The sequence below is a fragment of the Urocitellus parryii genome, chromosome X, assembly GCF_045843805.1.
Source record: "Urocitellus parryii isolate mUroPar1 chromosome X, mUroPar1.hap1, whole genome shotgun sequence".
Lineage (NCBI taxonomy): Eukaryota > Metazoa > Chordata > Mammalia > Rodentia > Sciuridae > Urocitellus > Urocitellus parryii.
Window position 1 is genome coordinate 104,476,281 of NC_135547.1, and position 17,028 is coordinate 104,493,308.

Below are 17,028 nucleotides of genomic sequence, written 5' to 3' on the forward strand. Positions count from 1 at the left end.
CATTCCAGAAGGATATTGTAGATAAATGTACAAGTTGCCAAAAAGCTTTCTTTGGGAGCCTTAACTCATCCTGAACATCCAGTATATATTAGCATTTTAAGAATTGAAGGAGGAATTTATTTGGTAAAAGTTTTTTGTATTGTGTTGACATTACTCTAACTGGTCCCTGATCCTATCCCCTCACATTCTCATGTAGATGAAGCAATAAAAAAAATCAATGACTTTTCACATGACAGTCTGAGAAACTCCTCTGACCTATTCTCCAGCACAACTGAAGAAGATTATTAAAAAAACATTTAAAGTTTCTGTAAGTGGTTCTAAGGACAAACAGCAAATGAAGAAACATCTACAGCAAGTGAAGAAACACCTACTAAAGAAAATCTACCAAAATTCACAGGCTTCTTTTTTCTTTGACTATTACTCAGCTTCCAGACAGAATATTTTCTTCCAAGGAGGAGCAAGACTTCTGCATTTCTCATCCTACCCTCAACTGCCTGTTGCAAGAGCCAAGTGTTGAATAAGTGTTTTCAAGAGTTGGGGACTCCCTTTTCCATGATGTCTCTATTCCTAGAATGAAAGTTATGTATTTGTTGTTATATGCTGAGAATACTAAGATTCTGATAGCCCTTTAGAGCTTCCAAGGTGATCATTCCATGGCAAAAAAAAAAAAAAAAAGGCAAGTTGAGAGGATTTCAGGTTACTGTTCTCCCTCCACCAAGCACTAAGCTTGTAGAGCAGGGAAGTCACTCAGAGAGTCTTTAGGCTTATTCCCCAACACTAGTGCAAGAGTGGATCACAAATTTTGCCTGGGTGACAGAGGCAGGCCATAACAGTTTCCAATCTCTTTCCAAAGGAACTACTTTCATTGAATGTGAAGAAGGTTAAACCTAAAGGGACTCTCATGAACAGAGGAGGATGTAGTAGAAGGCATTTGAGAGGAGATTCTTGAATCTAATGAAGATATAGCCTAAAAATCACCTGGTTTACAGAAAATACCTGGAAATAACACAACTGGAGGAGTCCTCCTGTGGTCAGAACAAATATCAAACACTGACCTCAGAAACTAATCTGTAAAGAAGCCACAATTTAATTGAATTCCTTCGTAGTGAAATTCATGTCCCAGAGTGTTGTTGAAAATAATACAGCAATCTTCCCTCAATTAGTGGGGTTATACAGCTGAATGTGATCAGGGAGAGTTATACCACTATCATTTCAGAATAATACCTGTGTATCCCTGAGGAGCAACTACAGAGGCTTAACCAAGTGTATGTGTAAGAAGGGTATAGACTTTAAAAAAGTCATTCAGCCAGTCATTAACAACAACACAGCAACAACAAACCACTGTCAAATGACAAATGATAGTAAGGATATTGGGGAAGCAGCAGTGTCTTCAGTTGCTACAATCTATTATCTAAAATATGTAGTTTCCAACAACAAAAGAATGCTGCTGTAGGAGTGACCAGATGTTGGACTTAACAAAAGATGATTTTAAAGTAGTAGATATATATGTTCACATCACTAAATGTAAGCATGATTAATGATGTCAAAGAAGGTAGAATGACAATGTCACATCAAACAGAGATTTTTAATCAAGAGATAGAAATCAGTTTTAAAAACAAATTGAAATTCTGAAAATAAAAAGTATAATAAATGAAATTAAAAAGAAATTATTAGAGGGACTCAACAGTAGATTTGAACTGGCAGAAGAATCAATTAACCAAACATGAAGATAATTCTGCAGAGATTTTGCAAGTTGAAATTCAAAGAGCAAACAGAATGAAGAAAAATGAACAGAAACTCATTGTGGGGCAACATTAATGCACCCACATACATATTATAAAGAGAATAAATAAGAGGAGAGAAATAAAGGATCAGAAAATATATTCAAAGTAATAATGACTAAACACTTCTCAAGCCTACTGGGGGGAAAAAGCTATTCATCTGGGAAACTGAATATAGGGGAAACACAGAAAACCCATAGATGCATTATTTTAAAAATGCTAAAAATCAAAGACAAGAAGAAAATCTTGAAACCAGTGAGAAAAATGACACATTTACAAGGAAGCTCCAAAAAGATTAGTAGATAGCTTCATAGTATAAACAATGAATTCCAGAAGGCAGTAGAATAACATATTTAAAGTACTCAAGAAAAAATATCTATGAATTAAGACTTCTATTTCCAGTAAAGCTATGTCTCAGATAAATAAAAACAGATAATTTGTTGCAAGAAGAACCAATTCATAACAAATATTAAAGGGAATTATTCAGGCTGAATGTAAGTAACCAAAGACAGCACTATGAATTCATATGAACAAGGAATAAGGTAGCTATATTATTATAAGACAGTATGAATGCATATTTTACTCATTTCTTCTCTTGTAATATTTAATAGCAATTTATAAAATTATATGCATATAATGTATTGTTGGCATTACATACAAATGTGATACACATGTAAAATATTTGTTACTAACAGTACAAAAGAAGTGGATGGAAACAAAGTGGAAATGGACTAAAGGAATTATTATAGATGTTAAATTAGTAATTATAACAAAGTATTATTGTTTTAGTTACATTATGGATGTGATTTGCATAATAACAATGACACAAAAGGGGGAAATGGAATAGAACTAGATAGGAAAATATTTTATATATGTTATTGGCAGTAGTATAGTATAAATCTGAAATCAATTATGATTAATTAGGATGTATATGTTAAATACAAAGTAAGCAAGCAAGCAAGAACATGCCTACACACACTATAGATCAGTATGTTACATTACAAAATATCTATTCAGTGCAAATTAAAGTAGTAAATGAGGACTATAGGTACAAAAAGACATTAGTTATCTAGGAAAAAAAGTAAATTGTCAGACAAATCAATCTGTATCAGCAATAATATTACACATTAACAGATTAATTATTCCAATCACAAGGTAGGTATTTTTAGAATGAATAACAAATCATGATCTAAAGATACATTGTATATTACAGAAGAATGTTGAAATCATCATACTAAGTAAAATGACACATGTCACAAACTACTACCACATACTAATGATTATACTTATACAAAAGTCAGGAGACAGAAAGTTGTTTGGTGGTTACTTAGCACTAGGGTAGAGGTATGGGGCAAGGAGATAAAGGACAATAGCTGAAGGGTGTCAGATTTCTTTTTGGGATGATGTAAATGTTCTAAAATTGTGTGATGTTTTAATACATCTTTGAATACACATGAGTCGTTGAATTGTATATTTAAATGAGTTAATTGTATGGTATGTGAATTACATGTTAATTAAACTATTTAAAAAGAAAGTCAATGACACATTAGGCCCATTGAGATATTTCAAAGTGACAGCTACAGTGTCTGATATACATCCTGTGATTTGGGGGAATATTGGACTGTTGTCTGATTCTCTATAGATAAATCTAAAGGTAGGAGGTTCTGGCTGTTGCCAATGGTAGAGGGCTAAAACTGAAGAGGGCTGCTTTGGAGCAAATCGATTCTAAGGGCAAGGATGATAGGTAAAGAATTATATGACATTATCTTTAATTTTTATTTATTTGTTTATTTTTGTCTTTGAAAGGATATCTTAAAATACTTGAAACCACAGTGGGAAAGTAATAGAATATAGTAGGGAGTGGACTTCTGAATGCTCAAGAGCTTATGGTTGGATTTATAAAAAAAAAAAGTATACTGGAAAAAATTAACAATCGACCTCATAGGAATTTACATTCAAAGTTCCCAGCAGGGAAGTCTCTCAGAAGGTTACAATTAAAGCACCCCACGAAAACACTAACTAAATTTAGTCATCTTCCAAAACCATGCCATACCACAACTGCCCTTTTGCATTAGTGAGCCCAAACTTAGAGTTCAGAAAGCATATTTTGTCAGTTAGGAGGAAAATTGGTGCTCTGTATAGATTCACAAAAGAAAGAGAAAACTAAAAAGACAAATATAGTTATTTTGTTTTCTACATATTGTTTTTGAGAATGAATCAAGCAGAAAAGATAAAAGTTTTAATTTTCAATGAAATTTAAGTTTTGATTATAAAGCTAGAACATTTGACAAATTTAGCAATTTTTTGACAACTGTTTTTTCAAATGTTCTTCCTGCCCCATTCTATCTCCCTCTCTTATCCTGATTTGTATTACCACAATACATACATTGGTCCATTTGATGATGACCCATAGGTATTCCCTGAAGTTCCATATTCTTTCCTTCATTCATTTTTTTCCATTTTTATTTCAGATTACAATCTCAATTATCTTATCTTGAAGCTCAGATTCTCTTATTTCTGCTCAAAACCCCTCTTGAATGCCTCCAGTTATTTTGTTTTCATTTTGAGTTTTGAACTTTTCTGCTCCAGAATTTCTACTTAAAAAAATTCTATCTCAGATGGGTGTGGTAGAACACACCTGTAATCCCAGCAACTTGGGAGGATCACAAGTTTGAGGACAGCCTCTGCAATTTAGCAAGACCCTGACTCAAAATTTTAAAATAAAATAAAATAAAAAGTGCCAGGTATGTAGCTCAGTGGTGGAGTACCCCTGGCTTCAATCTCCAGTACCATTAAAATAAAATATAATTTCTACATTGATAATCTTATATTGTCTATACATTATTCTCCTGAGTTCCTTGATATTTTCTTCATGTTCTCCTTTAGCATTTTGAGTATATTGAAGACAACTTAAAAGTCATTGTCTAGTAAATCCAATATCTGGAATTCAATACAGTTTCTAAATATTCAATATCTATGCTTTCTTTTTTCTCTGTATATTTTGTGATTTGTTGAAAATTAGACTCTTAAAATTATAATGTAGTAACTTTGGAATCAAATTTCTTCCTTCCCCAGTGTTTACTGTTTTTTTGTTAATATTGAATGTTGTAATTGTCCTCTAATTTAGCTTTTATGTATTCAATGTCATGTATCACCACTGAAGTCTCTACTATTTTAACAAAGATTTTCTTGAATTCAAGAAGTTTATAAAACAGTCAAACAAAAATACGTCTTCTAGTATGGGCAGATTGTTTCTGCTGGTGTTCTTCAACACTTATCACTTATCCAGGCTTTTAATGAGCCTAGCATTCAGCCCATGATATTTTTTGAACATATATCTTTGCCTGGGAACACATAAAATTTTCTTTCTTTTTTAATAGAAAAATAAAATTGTATACACTTTTGGAGTAAAACAGGATGTTTTGATATATGTATCCATTATGGAATTGCTTATTCAAGCTAATGAATATATATTAATGTACAAACTTATATTTTGTAGTGAAAACACAACATTTATTCTCTTAGCAATTTTCAAGTATACAATATACAGTCACCATACTGCACTGTGGATTCCTTGAACGCATTCCTACTATCTAATTGAAATTTTTTATGCTTTGTCCAACATTTCCCCAGTCTCTCCCACCTCTCTGGAACCTGGTGTCCACCATTCTACTCTACATTTCTACGAATTCAACTTTCAGATTTCACATATGAGATCATATGGTATTTATCATATTTTGCCTGATTTATTTCACTTAACATAATATCCTCCAGGTTTATCCTTTTAGTCACAAATGACTGAATTTCCTTCTTTTTTAAGGCTTAGTACTTCAATGTGAATATGTACACATTTTCTTTATACAGTCATACATTAGTATTCACTTAGGTTTCCATGTCACCAATACTTGTCTTTTTTTCTTTTTGATTATCACATAATACCATTTTTCTTTATGGCTGAATAAAACTCCATTGTGTGTGTGTGTGTGTGTGTGTGTGTGTGTGTATCACATTTTCTTTGTCCATTTATCTTTTGATGGACACCTAGGCTGATTCCATAATTTTGACTATCATGAATTGTGCTGCTAGAAACATGGGTATGTGTGTATGATTATAGTATGCTCACTTTAATTTTTAAGGGTACAGAGTCAGGAGTGGTATAGCTGAGTCATATGGTGGTTTGATTCCTAGTCTTTTGAGAAATCTCCATTCTGATTCTCAAAGTGGCTGTACTAATTTGCTATCCCACCAATAGTGTAAAAGTGTTCCTTTTTTCTCCACATCCTCTCTAGAATTTATCATTCTTTGTATTCTTGATGACTGCCATTATGACTGGTATGAAATATAATCTCAGTGTAGATTTGATTTGCATTTATCTAATTATCAACAATGTTGACCTTTTTTTCACATATTTGTTGGCCACTTGTTAAATTCCCTTTTTTCTTTATTCAGCATTTAGTTTCTTGCTATAAACTTCCAACAAAGTTGTTTCCCACTTTATTTTTTGATGTTTCTGTAAGGGTTCAGAAAATTGGAACTACTTACTCTGCCACTTTGCTATTGGCCAATTACTTATCTGAATATTTTTGGTGTATTTACTAGATAACTCATGAAGTTGAGCACATTTTTCATGCATTTATTGATTCTAAAACTATCTTCCTTAATAAAGTGTCTGTTGAAGTCTTTGGCCAATTTTTATTTGGGTATATTGTCTTTTTATTATAGAATTCTAGTTGTTCTTTATATATTTTCATAAATATAACACACTGGTAAATGCAATACTAATAATTTTGCCCATTTCTGGTTTGGCTTGAATGCTCTAGAATATCATTTGATGAAGCTTATTTTGATGAATTCTTATTTATGATTTTACTTCTTTATACCTAGTTCTTTTTATGTCCCATTCAAGAAATACTTCTTTAGTTGTAAATTATAAACATATTATCTTCCTGTAAGTAGTTTACATTTTTACCTTTTATAATCATATGTGTGATATAATTTTTATTAATTTTTGTGTATACTTTAATATAGGGTCAAGGTTCAGTATTTGCCATATATATTTGTTCCAGAAATATATGTTGAAGAATTTCTTTTCCCTTTGAATATTTTGGCATCTATACCAAAAAGATATTGAACTGAATATATATGTGCATCTGTACTTCTGAACTATTTGTTTCCATTGTTCTATGTATCTACATTATGCCAAAACCACACTGTTACAATTGCTGTAGATTTAAAATAAGGCTTAAAATTGGGTAATGTGGATGTTCCAGCTTGGTTCTTCTTATTCAAATTATTTTGGTTGTTCTGAGCTTTTGGAATTTTTGAACAAATTTAACATTCTGTTTGTAAATCACTGAAATTTTGTTGCTGTACTTTTCAGTTAGATTGTACGGAATTGATGGATCAATATGGAAATCAATGGATTTTTAAATAATCAGCTCCCCTATCTAAGACTTATTATTTCTCTCTGTTTATTTAGATATCCTAAATGAAATCTTGTACTTGGTATAGAATATTACATTTCTTTCATTAGATATATTAGTAAATACTTTATTGTTTGGCATTATTTGTAATTATAATTGCAATTTAAATTATTTTTCAGTTGAATTGCCCATAAAGTAATTGATTTTTGCACGCTGATGTTACAGTCTATGACCGATACATTTATTCATTAGGTCTAGCAAATATTTTGTCTTATAGATTCCTTGGAATCTTCTACACAAAAGTTTTGTGAACAGAGACCATGCTATTTCTTTCTGTCCATTTTATGCCACTTTTGGGGTATTTATTTATGACAACCTCCATTAAAATGAATGAACAATGAGATACACAATTTGTGCTTGGAAAACTTTGAAAAATTTTACCCTCAATTGAATGATATTCTGCTCTCTGAAGACTGTGTTATAATTACAATTTCAAAAAACACTACATAGAAAGTCACTATGCTGAGCTGTTAACTCAGATAACGTGCCTCTCAAATTTGACCCAAAATGATTCATTATGTTATTGAAACTATAATTTAAATACCAAAACCTCCTAATAACGACTTTAGCTTATATACTAGACATTGTTGGTAATCCCTTGTAGCCATGCACACTTGAAATTCTGAACCTTTCTTGCAGTTAAATTGGTCAAATAACTAATTTTGGTCAATAGAATGAGGCAGAAGAGACTTTGGGGCCAAAGTCGTTAATTATCTAGCTTTCCTTCTCTACATTCTCTAATCTCTTCTTCCTAGCAAGGCATCACCGAGGACTTCAGAAGCCCCAGATAGTAAACTATAAAGTGGATATACCCTCTTGGACTGTAAAATCCACATACATTTGAAACATCATTGTAACACAAATTTCTATGCTAACACAATGAGATCACTTGTAATATAATTCAAATAGGTTGGAAATTTTTTTCTTACCTTCATTCTGTAAATATTCTTAATTCTAAAATTCTGGTGTCTGAAGTGAAACTAAAATACAGCATCTAAGCTTATAAAAGTAAATTTTCATATGTCTTGTTTTCATCTAAAAAGAGCACAGTGAATTAGTTGTAAGATTGGATATATAATGGTAATATATTTTGATAACACAATAAACATAATAAGTGCTCAATAAATGTTAAAAATTTAGTATTTTGTATGCTTAAGAAGTGAGGCTTCAATTTATATTAAGTATACTGCCTAAAGTATACTGTGTCCTCACTAAATGTTACCAATAATATTATCCATTCAATACCATAAAATAAAAAGCTGATATTTTAGGTATTCAACTAATTTATTCCAACTTGCACAGCTACTAAGAGTGGACTAGAAAATGAAACCTAAGTATCATAACTTAAAGTCAGTGCTCTTTACATTCAACTAAAGCTGTCTTTTCTTTCAGTATTCTTTTAAACAGGCTTGGACTTTAATTACCCTTACTGGAGTCCAGGCTGCCTTTTCTGTCCTATGGTATTTAAATGATTAATCTTCTCAATAAGAAATAATTCATAGAAAACTTGGGAAATCATTGCAGGCTTTTTGATAAAAAAGTTATCTCCCATATTTATTTTTAAGATTTCATTGTAAGTGTGAAAGATTAGGAATGGAAAACTTATTTCTTCAGGGTTTCTTACCTTTCTAATCACAAGGCACAGATGGCAATTTATTTAATGTGAAAAAATACATTAATGATCTAGAAATTTTCTGAACGATAATACCAAGAGAAAGAATGTCATTAAAAAGGTTTGGAAGGGGAATATTTTTCTTGTTCCCTTTCCTTATCCTGATACATGTATCCTCAAAGAGTTAAAGAATTGATTGCACTGAAATTTCTTTAAGTAAAGTGAATAGCTCAGCGAATTCTCCAAATTAGTGGCTCTCAAAATGCCATCCCCAACATTACCATCATCTAGGAAATTATTAAAATGCAGATGTTCAGGACACATCCTAGATGAAGTGAATCAAAAACTCTGTAATTCTGTCTAGCAATTAGTTTTTTTAACAAGCCCTCCAGCTAATTACAATGCCACTAAAGTTTGAGAACCTATGCTCCACACGTCTATAGTTCAAACAGTAGTGACTAGCCACATATGGCTATCGAACACTTGAAACTTGGCTTGTTATAATTGAGATATACTGTAGGTGTAATTTACACAATGGATTTCAAATATTTAGAATAAAAAGAATAATGGAAAATATTTTATATATAAAAATTTATATAATGCTATGGATGTATTAAAACAATATGTAATAATTTCATCTGTAATATTTTATATTTTGCAAAATGTGATCACCATCAAATTTTAAATTTTACATGTGGCTTCCATTATATTTGTATTGTACAGCAATGTTCCAGAACATCTGGTTGCTTCAAGTTCCTTCCCCAATTCTTTAAATATAAAAAGTGCACATATCTGTCAATATACATACTGAGGAACTGTTTCCATTTTTGATATCTAAGGAAGTTAGGATCAACTATGGAATCTCTTTCATCTGAACCTTATAACCTATAATTCATTATTCAACATTATATTCTATAGTTGGATGATATTTTAGTCAGCCTTTTCACTGCTGTGACCAAAAGACCTGACAAGAATAATTTTTGAGGAAGAAAAAATTATTTGGGGCTCATAATTTCAGAGGTCTTAGTCCACAGACAGCAGGCTCAATTGCTCTATTCCCAAGTTAGGCAGAACATTATGGCAGAAGAGTGTGTTTGTGTGTGTGTGGGGGGAAGTGACTCAGGACATGGCCATCAGGAAGCAGAGAGTGACAGCTCCACTCTCCAGAGACTATATATCTCCAAAGCAAGCCCTGAATGACCCACCTCCTTTAGCCATGATACCTGCCTACAATTAACACCCAGTTAAATTCTATCAGTGGATTAATGCACTACTTAAGACTTCAAAAACCCAATTATTTCCCCTCTAATCTTTCTTGCATTATCTCACACATGAGCTTTTGGGGGATACCATAACAGATGCTATTTGTGAACTTTCACAGATACCATTGTGAAGAATTTTTACTAATCCTAAGTCTAAGGATATTGGTATAGCCATACCTCAACATGTTATAACTTAATGGAATTTCTTCTTAGTCCCAGGCAGTATGGCATAGAAGTGATAGTTAAAGATTGTATTGAAATTTACTACTAATAAATTTAATCTATATTCAATTTTAATAATACTGTTTTCAACTTTATCTTCATGTGACTTTTTTCTGTTAAAGAAAATCTAAAGTTATTTTATATAGCATTCAAAGAGATATTTTAAAATTATTTTTCTACCTCTAAGTATATCTGTTTTGTAATTTTTCTATGTATATATAAACATAAAGAGATGATTAAAGGGATATCTAACACATAGTTACCAACCAACTTTGGAAAGGATTCAGAATTATCTATTTCTTCCTCATATTATATAATTTAAAAACACAATTTGAATTTTTATAATGGGCTTCTCACACTTGCATAAAACAAACTATTACTTAGTTTTAACATTATTATTTTTACTCTTGCTATGATATTTGATAGTACAGAGTGCAGATACAGAGAATGAAGGAACAATATTAGGGAGGTCATATGAGATTTTAGGCTATAAACCTTATTTCCTTTGTACATATTAAAAAGTGCTACAAGTGGTGAGAGGGAAATACCTAAACATTGCTTCTCTGACAAGTTATTTTTGCTATTATATGGAACATCTAGACATGTAACTCTCAGCACATATTTCAGAATGTTGAATGAGAGTATTTTTGTCAACGGCAACAGAAAGACTATGTGATTTCCCTTGTCCAGAAATGGAAACAGCAACAGGAGTGGTCAGATAGTGGTCTCCATAGGTTATATTTTCATAAGTACATACTGAAGATCATCTGGGGATGTCTACACATAATAGCTGAGACTTTATGCCTGAAATTCTGGAGGAAGTAATCAGTGAAATTTGGGCTGCTTCTGTTAACTTGGGGAACCAGATCCAATATGGGAACCATTTATTATACTGTTCACTGACTCTTAGCAAATGGACACATTTATATACCCTTAGAGAAAAAACTAGTAGTACCATTATGACATTTAAATGTAAGCAAATACTAGATTGACCAAATAAATTTATCTTTATGGTCTGGCAAATATCAAATTACCAAAAAATCAGCATTTCTCCATCATTTTTATTCATTATTATCTCCCTAGCGATGCTTACTCTTCCTTCCTTCTTTTCTTTCTCCTCCTCCTTCTTCTCCTTCACTTTCTCTCTTTTGTAATTGCCTCTGTTATAGCTTGGATATGAGGATATGAGGTGTTCCCCAAAGTGCCAGTATTAATGCATTAATGCAGGAATATTTGGAGGTAAAGGATTTGATTGTGAGTTATAACCTAATCTGTCCATCCTAATTTGAATAGACTGACTAAGTAGTAACTGTGAGCAGATGGGGCATGGCTGGAGGAGGTGGTTCACTGGGGGCATGCCCAGGAAAGGTGAATCTTCCCTGTAGACCTTTTACCCTTTCCTCTCTCTGCTTCATGGCTACTGTGAGACAAGCAACTTACCTCTGTCATGCCCTTTAACTATGATGTGCTGCCTCACCTTGGGCCCAGAGCAATGTACTTGGCTGAGAATGGACTACACCTCTGAACCATGAGCCAAAATAACTGTTTTCTCTTCTAAGTTGTTCTTGCCAGGTATTTTGGTCACAGCTGCTCAAAAACTGCCTAACACAGTCTCCCTTCTTCCATTTAATTTTAAGAATACAGATACAATGCACAGATTAAAGAAAGTTTGCTTAGCTTATTATGATGCCTGCGTGGAAGTCTTTATTAGAGCAAGGGACTGATGAATGGTATTCAGTGTATCAGATAGAAAAAAAAATTGACTAGCAAAGTAATTTATAAACAAATCAACTGTTGTCAATATTTCCTCTTTCTCTATAAATTACTCTTCACAATGCTCTTTCTCTTTAACAATGCTGCTTAGAAAGTTTAATGAATTTCCAGGTGCTTCAACCATTACTTTCATGAATTGTTTGTTTTGGGCAAATTTACAAAAATTTCACAGGCAGAATTAGTCTTAGGTTACCACAGAAAAATTTAGAGCTGTCTAGCTTGGACACAGAATTGTTTAGAGAGATTATGTCTCAGGTGCTACCTATTATGGGTATATTCTTTGCTACATTATTATGTCATTTTAGTTTTAAACAGAGTATATCTAAAAATAATTCTTTATTTATTTTTCTAAACCACCACCACCCTCCCTAACCCCTAGTAACCACCATTTGAATCTCCACTTATGTAAGTTCAACATTTTTATATTTCATATATAAATAAGATCATGTGGTATTTGTATTTCTGTGCCTGGCTTGTTTCATCTAACATAATTCCCCCTCATAGTCCCATAATTTATCAATATTTTTACAAACAACAATTTCTTGAATAGTATTCCATTTGTATATGTAGCATTTTCATTTTCCTTTTATCTGTTCATGTACAGTTAGGTTGATTCCATTCTTGGGTATTGTGAATAATGCTGCAATGAACACAAGAGACATATTGGTTTTGACATAGTGATTTAATTTCCTTTCGATATATACCCTGAAGTGGGATCAATACATCATGTTATAGGCATGGTCCTTGCTAAATTATTATGTAATATTCATTTTAACATTGAAGATATCTGAAAAATACTTTAACCAAACTATGTATCATGAAAATTTGTAATTTCCAAGGTGAAAGTCATTGTGTTAATAATAAACATTCTGAATTTTAACAATAAAAACCCATCTTGACATTCAGGTTGAGATTTGGCAAAAATCCTGGAATTAATTGAAATTTGGAGAGCCAAGATGATTGTGGTAGCTATCTCTGGAGTGTAAGTTTACTGATAAAATGTCAGACGAGCCATTGTGGAGTATAGATTGCCAGTCTGGCTGGGCACAATCAGGAGCCACTTGTCAAAAGAAACTAACTTTATTTTTAGAACCACACAGGCCAAACAAAACAGCTCCTCAGGAAAAACCCTCAGAGCCCAACTGCCACCACCGGCTTCCCACAAGCCTCTCCCAAAAACCACAAGCCTCTCCCACTCCCACAATCCTCTTGCTCTTGAGGCCGATTGGCTGGGTTATGTGGGAAGAGCCAAAAAAGTCCCCCAATGAGCAGCTCCGTGGTCTGAAAGGGCAGGGAAACAGCCCAATGAGCATCACCGCAGAGGAGCCAATCAGCTAGATGTTGCTGGGGCCGCTGTGAGCCAATCATCAGCTGTCAGTCTGAAAGTTTGCTGGGGCCCCTTCAGCTGTGGCTCTCAACATCTCCCCCTCTCTGTTTAAACAACAAGCAAGTGGCTTAGGGACCGTGCCTGCCTTAGGTTGTCCAATACTACATATGGTCCTTACCCGTCTTCGGATGAGCTGACCTCAAGGCGTCAGCCTCCTGTCTTAGGTTGGTACCATTGCAATTGGATCTTACCTGTCACTGACTACCGGTCCAGTATACAGCCACACCTGTGGATAGGTCTTTGTATCAGCGGGGGTGTGAGGTTCTTTGCCTCACCTCTGTTGGCCCCCCAATTTTAGCTGAACAACCATGACAAGCAGAAGGGAGGAAGATACACCAAGCCAATTGACGGCTCCTTTTGGAAAAATTGTACCACCGATGACATCATCAGCAAAAATACCCCAACACTACCACAAGTCGCTGCACCAACAGATAGTTCACAATGCATACAAGTGAGTTCACAATGCATACAAGTGACACATAGTCTAGGCAAGTTCTGCAAGCAGTTCAGTGATGGCTATTGCAGAAGCTGTAGATTGGTTTTATCTTTGTCTTCACCGGCACTGGGATGAAGATTTTTCATTAGAAATGACTTCCCATTAGTCTATGATGAAATATTTTAAAGAAAATTATTTACAGACATCAAAATAGTATGGAAGTCTCATGTATAAATAATGTTAAGTTCAAGATCTCTCCATTGAGGTAGAAATAAAAGGGTACTGTCCCAATATTGCAGACAATATCAAGCCCACCTCTATGATTGAGAGAGAGAGAGGAGAGAGGAGAGAGGAGAGAGGGGAGAGAGAGAGAGAGAGAGAGAGAGAGAGAGAGAGAGAGAGAGAGAGAGATATCAACAATTTCGTTTACTGTCTAGACCATTCTTGGGTATAGTTAACATGTTTACAAAAATCATTGGGTTCTAGTAAATTGTGTGCCTTAAATTGAATGTAAATAGAGCATTTAAAAGAAATATTTGGTTAGCTTTTTAGTCACATTTTGAAACAACAAGTAGTTATCTCTTGTCCTTGAAATAATTTTCCTATGTAATATTTCAGGTAGATTATCTTCTTTGATCATCTGAGTTTTCATTAGACACAACCATTGCCAATTTTATGCACAACCTGAGATTTGAGTGTTTTTCTTTTTCATTTACTTTTTAAATAAAATCAGACAATGAAGCACAAAAATGGGTGATTACATTGGGTGTAAGCACTGATTTGCCCTCTTTTACCCAGAAGAATGTGGTGTATGTATTTTTTTGTGAATAAGAAGTAAATACCTTGAGTATTTACTTGGCATATTAATTATATTCTAATATTTTGATTCAGTTTATTTTAGTTTTTCAAAGTTATGGGATACTTCAAATTATAAGCAAGTTTCCAAAATAAGTGAACCACAATCATTCTTCAGTATAACTCATTTGTATATGTAGAAATATAATTTTTTCTTCAGTATTTATCTAATTCAAACCTAGTAATATCATTCTTAATGCTTCTACATGCTTTCATACTTTTTCTCTAAAATCTCACATTCTCCTGAATTTTATCATTAAACTTGCTAACGTTCTGTTCTAAGTGGAATTAAATATGCTTTAAAAATTCCAATGCTTCCAATTGCCTATTGATTTTAAAATTTGAAGAATCAATAAATCTATAGGAACTGTGTAGTCACTTTATATATTTACTATACAAAACTAAGAATATTTGCTTTTTGAAACATTTAGTAAATTTGCATAATAGTTTTTTCTACACTGTCAAATTTTGAGTTTGAAAATTCAGACAATTGCAATAATGAGATAAAATGGGGTGGAAATAAGATGTACTAAGGAAAATCTCTTGGGTTTTAGTTTATCGATCATTTTGCTAGTTAAGCAAGAACACTGTCTTTCTTCCCTGTCTCTCAGTACTGAGGATTGTCATTTTAAATAAATTTGTAAATCGTCTGCAAGTGCTTACTTATGTCTTGGATGCAAACTGCATGGCTGCCCCAACCTCAGCCTTTATAACTTAAATCCTTTCACTGCCTGAACAGCTGGATGAGAACACAGAAACTGGCAAGGAGCCAATTCTTCCCCTTGGAACCCCAGTGAAAACAGTACCACAGAATTGAGGAAAAAGCAGCAACGTCAGATTTGCTCTATAGCTTCAGCATTGCTATTGAAAATCATGCAAGCATTCTGTTTCCTTCCTCCCTGCATATTGTCCCATTTATAAATTATTGTCATTTGGAACTACGTTTTTGGTCTACACCTTAATTCAATGCACTAGGATACTAGTTCTTTGAAAGTAATAGGATATTTCTCATGTTAAAACTAATCAAATTTTTCTTGTTATCAGAGCAAGAAAAGTGAGCGATGTATACTTCAAAACTACCATTGATTTCTTCTAAGTTATTGTTTTTCTTATAATTATATATGTATACATCATTTCTTACTTTTGAACAGCATCCTTACCCACTGAAGTTTGGAATTCTTATAATAATAGCACAGAGTAGCACTGAATATCTTACTAATAGATTCACTGTCAATTCTATACTTTTCAAAATTCTGTCAATATCATAAAATGAATAAAAAATCCTCCATTTAGCCTAAAAAATTAATTCAGAATTACAAAAAAATGTTGCAACAATAGAACAAAGAATTCTTGTGTACCCTTCACCCAGCTTTCTCAAATGTTGATATATTTGGGCTGGGATTGTGGCTCAGCAGTAGAGCACTCGCCTAGCACGGGCAGGATCTGGGTTTCATCCCCAGCACCACATAAAAATAAATAAAGGCATTGTGTTGTGTCCATCTATACCTAAAAAAATAATAAAATAAATATTTTTTTAAAAATGTTCAACCTTGACAGTCATCAAGGAAATGCAAGTAAAACCACAATATACATCTGTACACACACAGCAAAATGGTTCAAATTTTTAAAAAAATGTTGATATATTGCTGCATCTTCTGTTGCATGCTCTTATGTTGTAGACATAATGCCTTTTTATTTCTAATTACTTCTGTATTTCTTTTGAAAGATAAAAATACATTCTCTCACATAACCATAGTACATTATCAAAATCAGAAAATTATCACTGAAACTATTATTATCTAGTCTATAGACTTTTTCAGATATCGTCAATGGGCTAGATATCAATTATAGCTAAAACAAAAACACAATTTCTTTTTCTTCTTATGTCAGTATCTATATCAAATATGTTCAGGTATTACATCTATTGTCTTCTTTATTTGGATAGAGGGCTTTTTGTCTTTCATGACCTTATTTTTTAAGAAAGTAGGCCAATAATTCCAATAATTCTATAGAATTTCTCTGATGTCATTTTACTCCAATACTCTACAGTAGAACATTATAAGATAATCAAGAATGTAAAATCTTATTTTGACTTTAATTATGATTCTGTTAGTTTAATATCTGTGAACTTTCTTTTAAGCCTAATTTCATATAGTCATCTTACTCAAATAAGCAGCAAAATTTTATGGTATCCCCACCATGTGACAGGTATTTTAT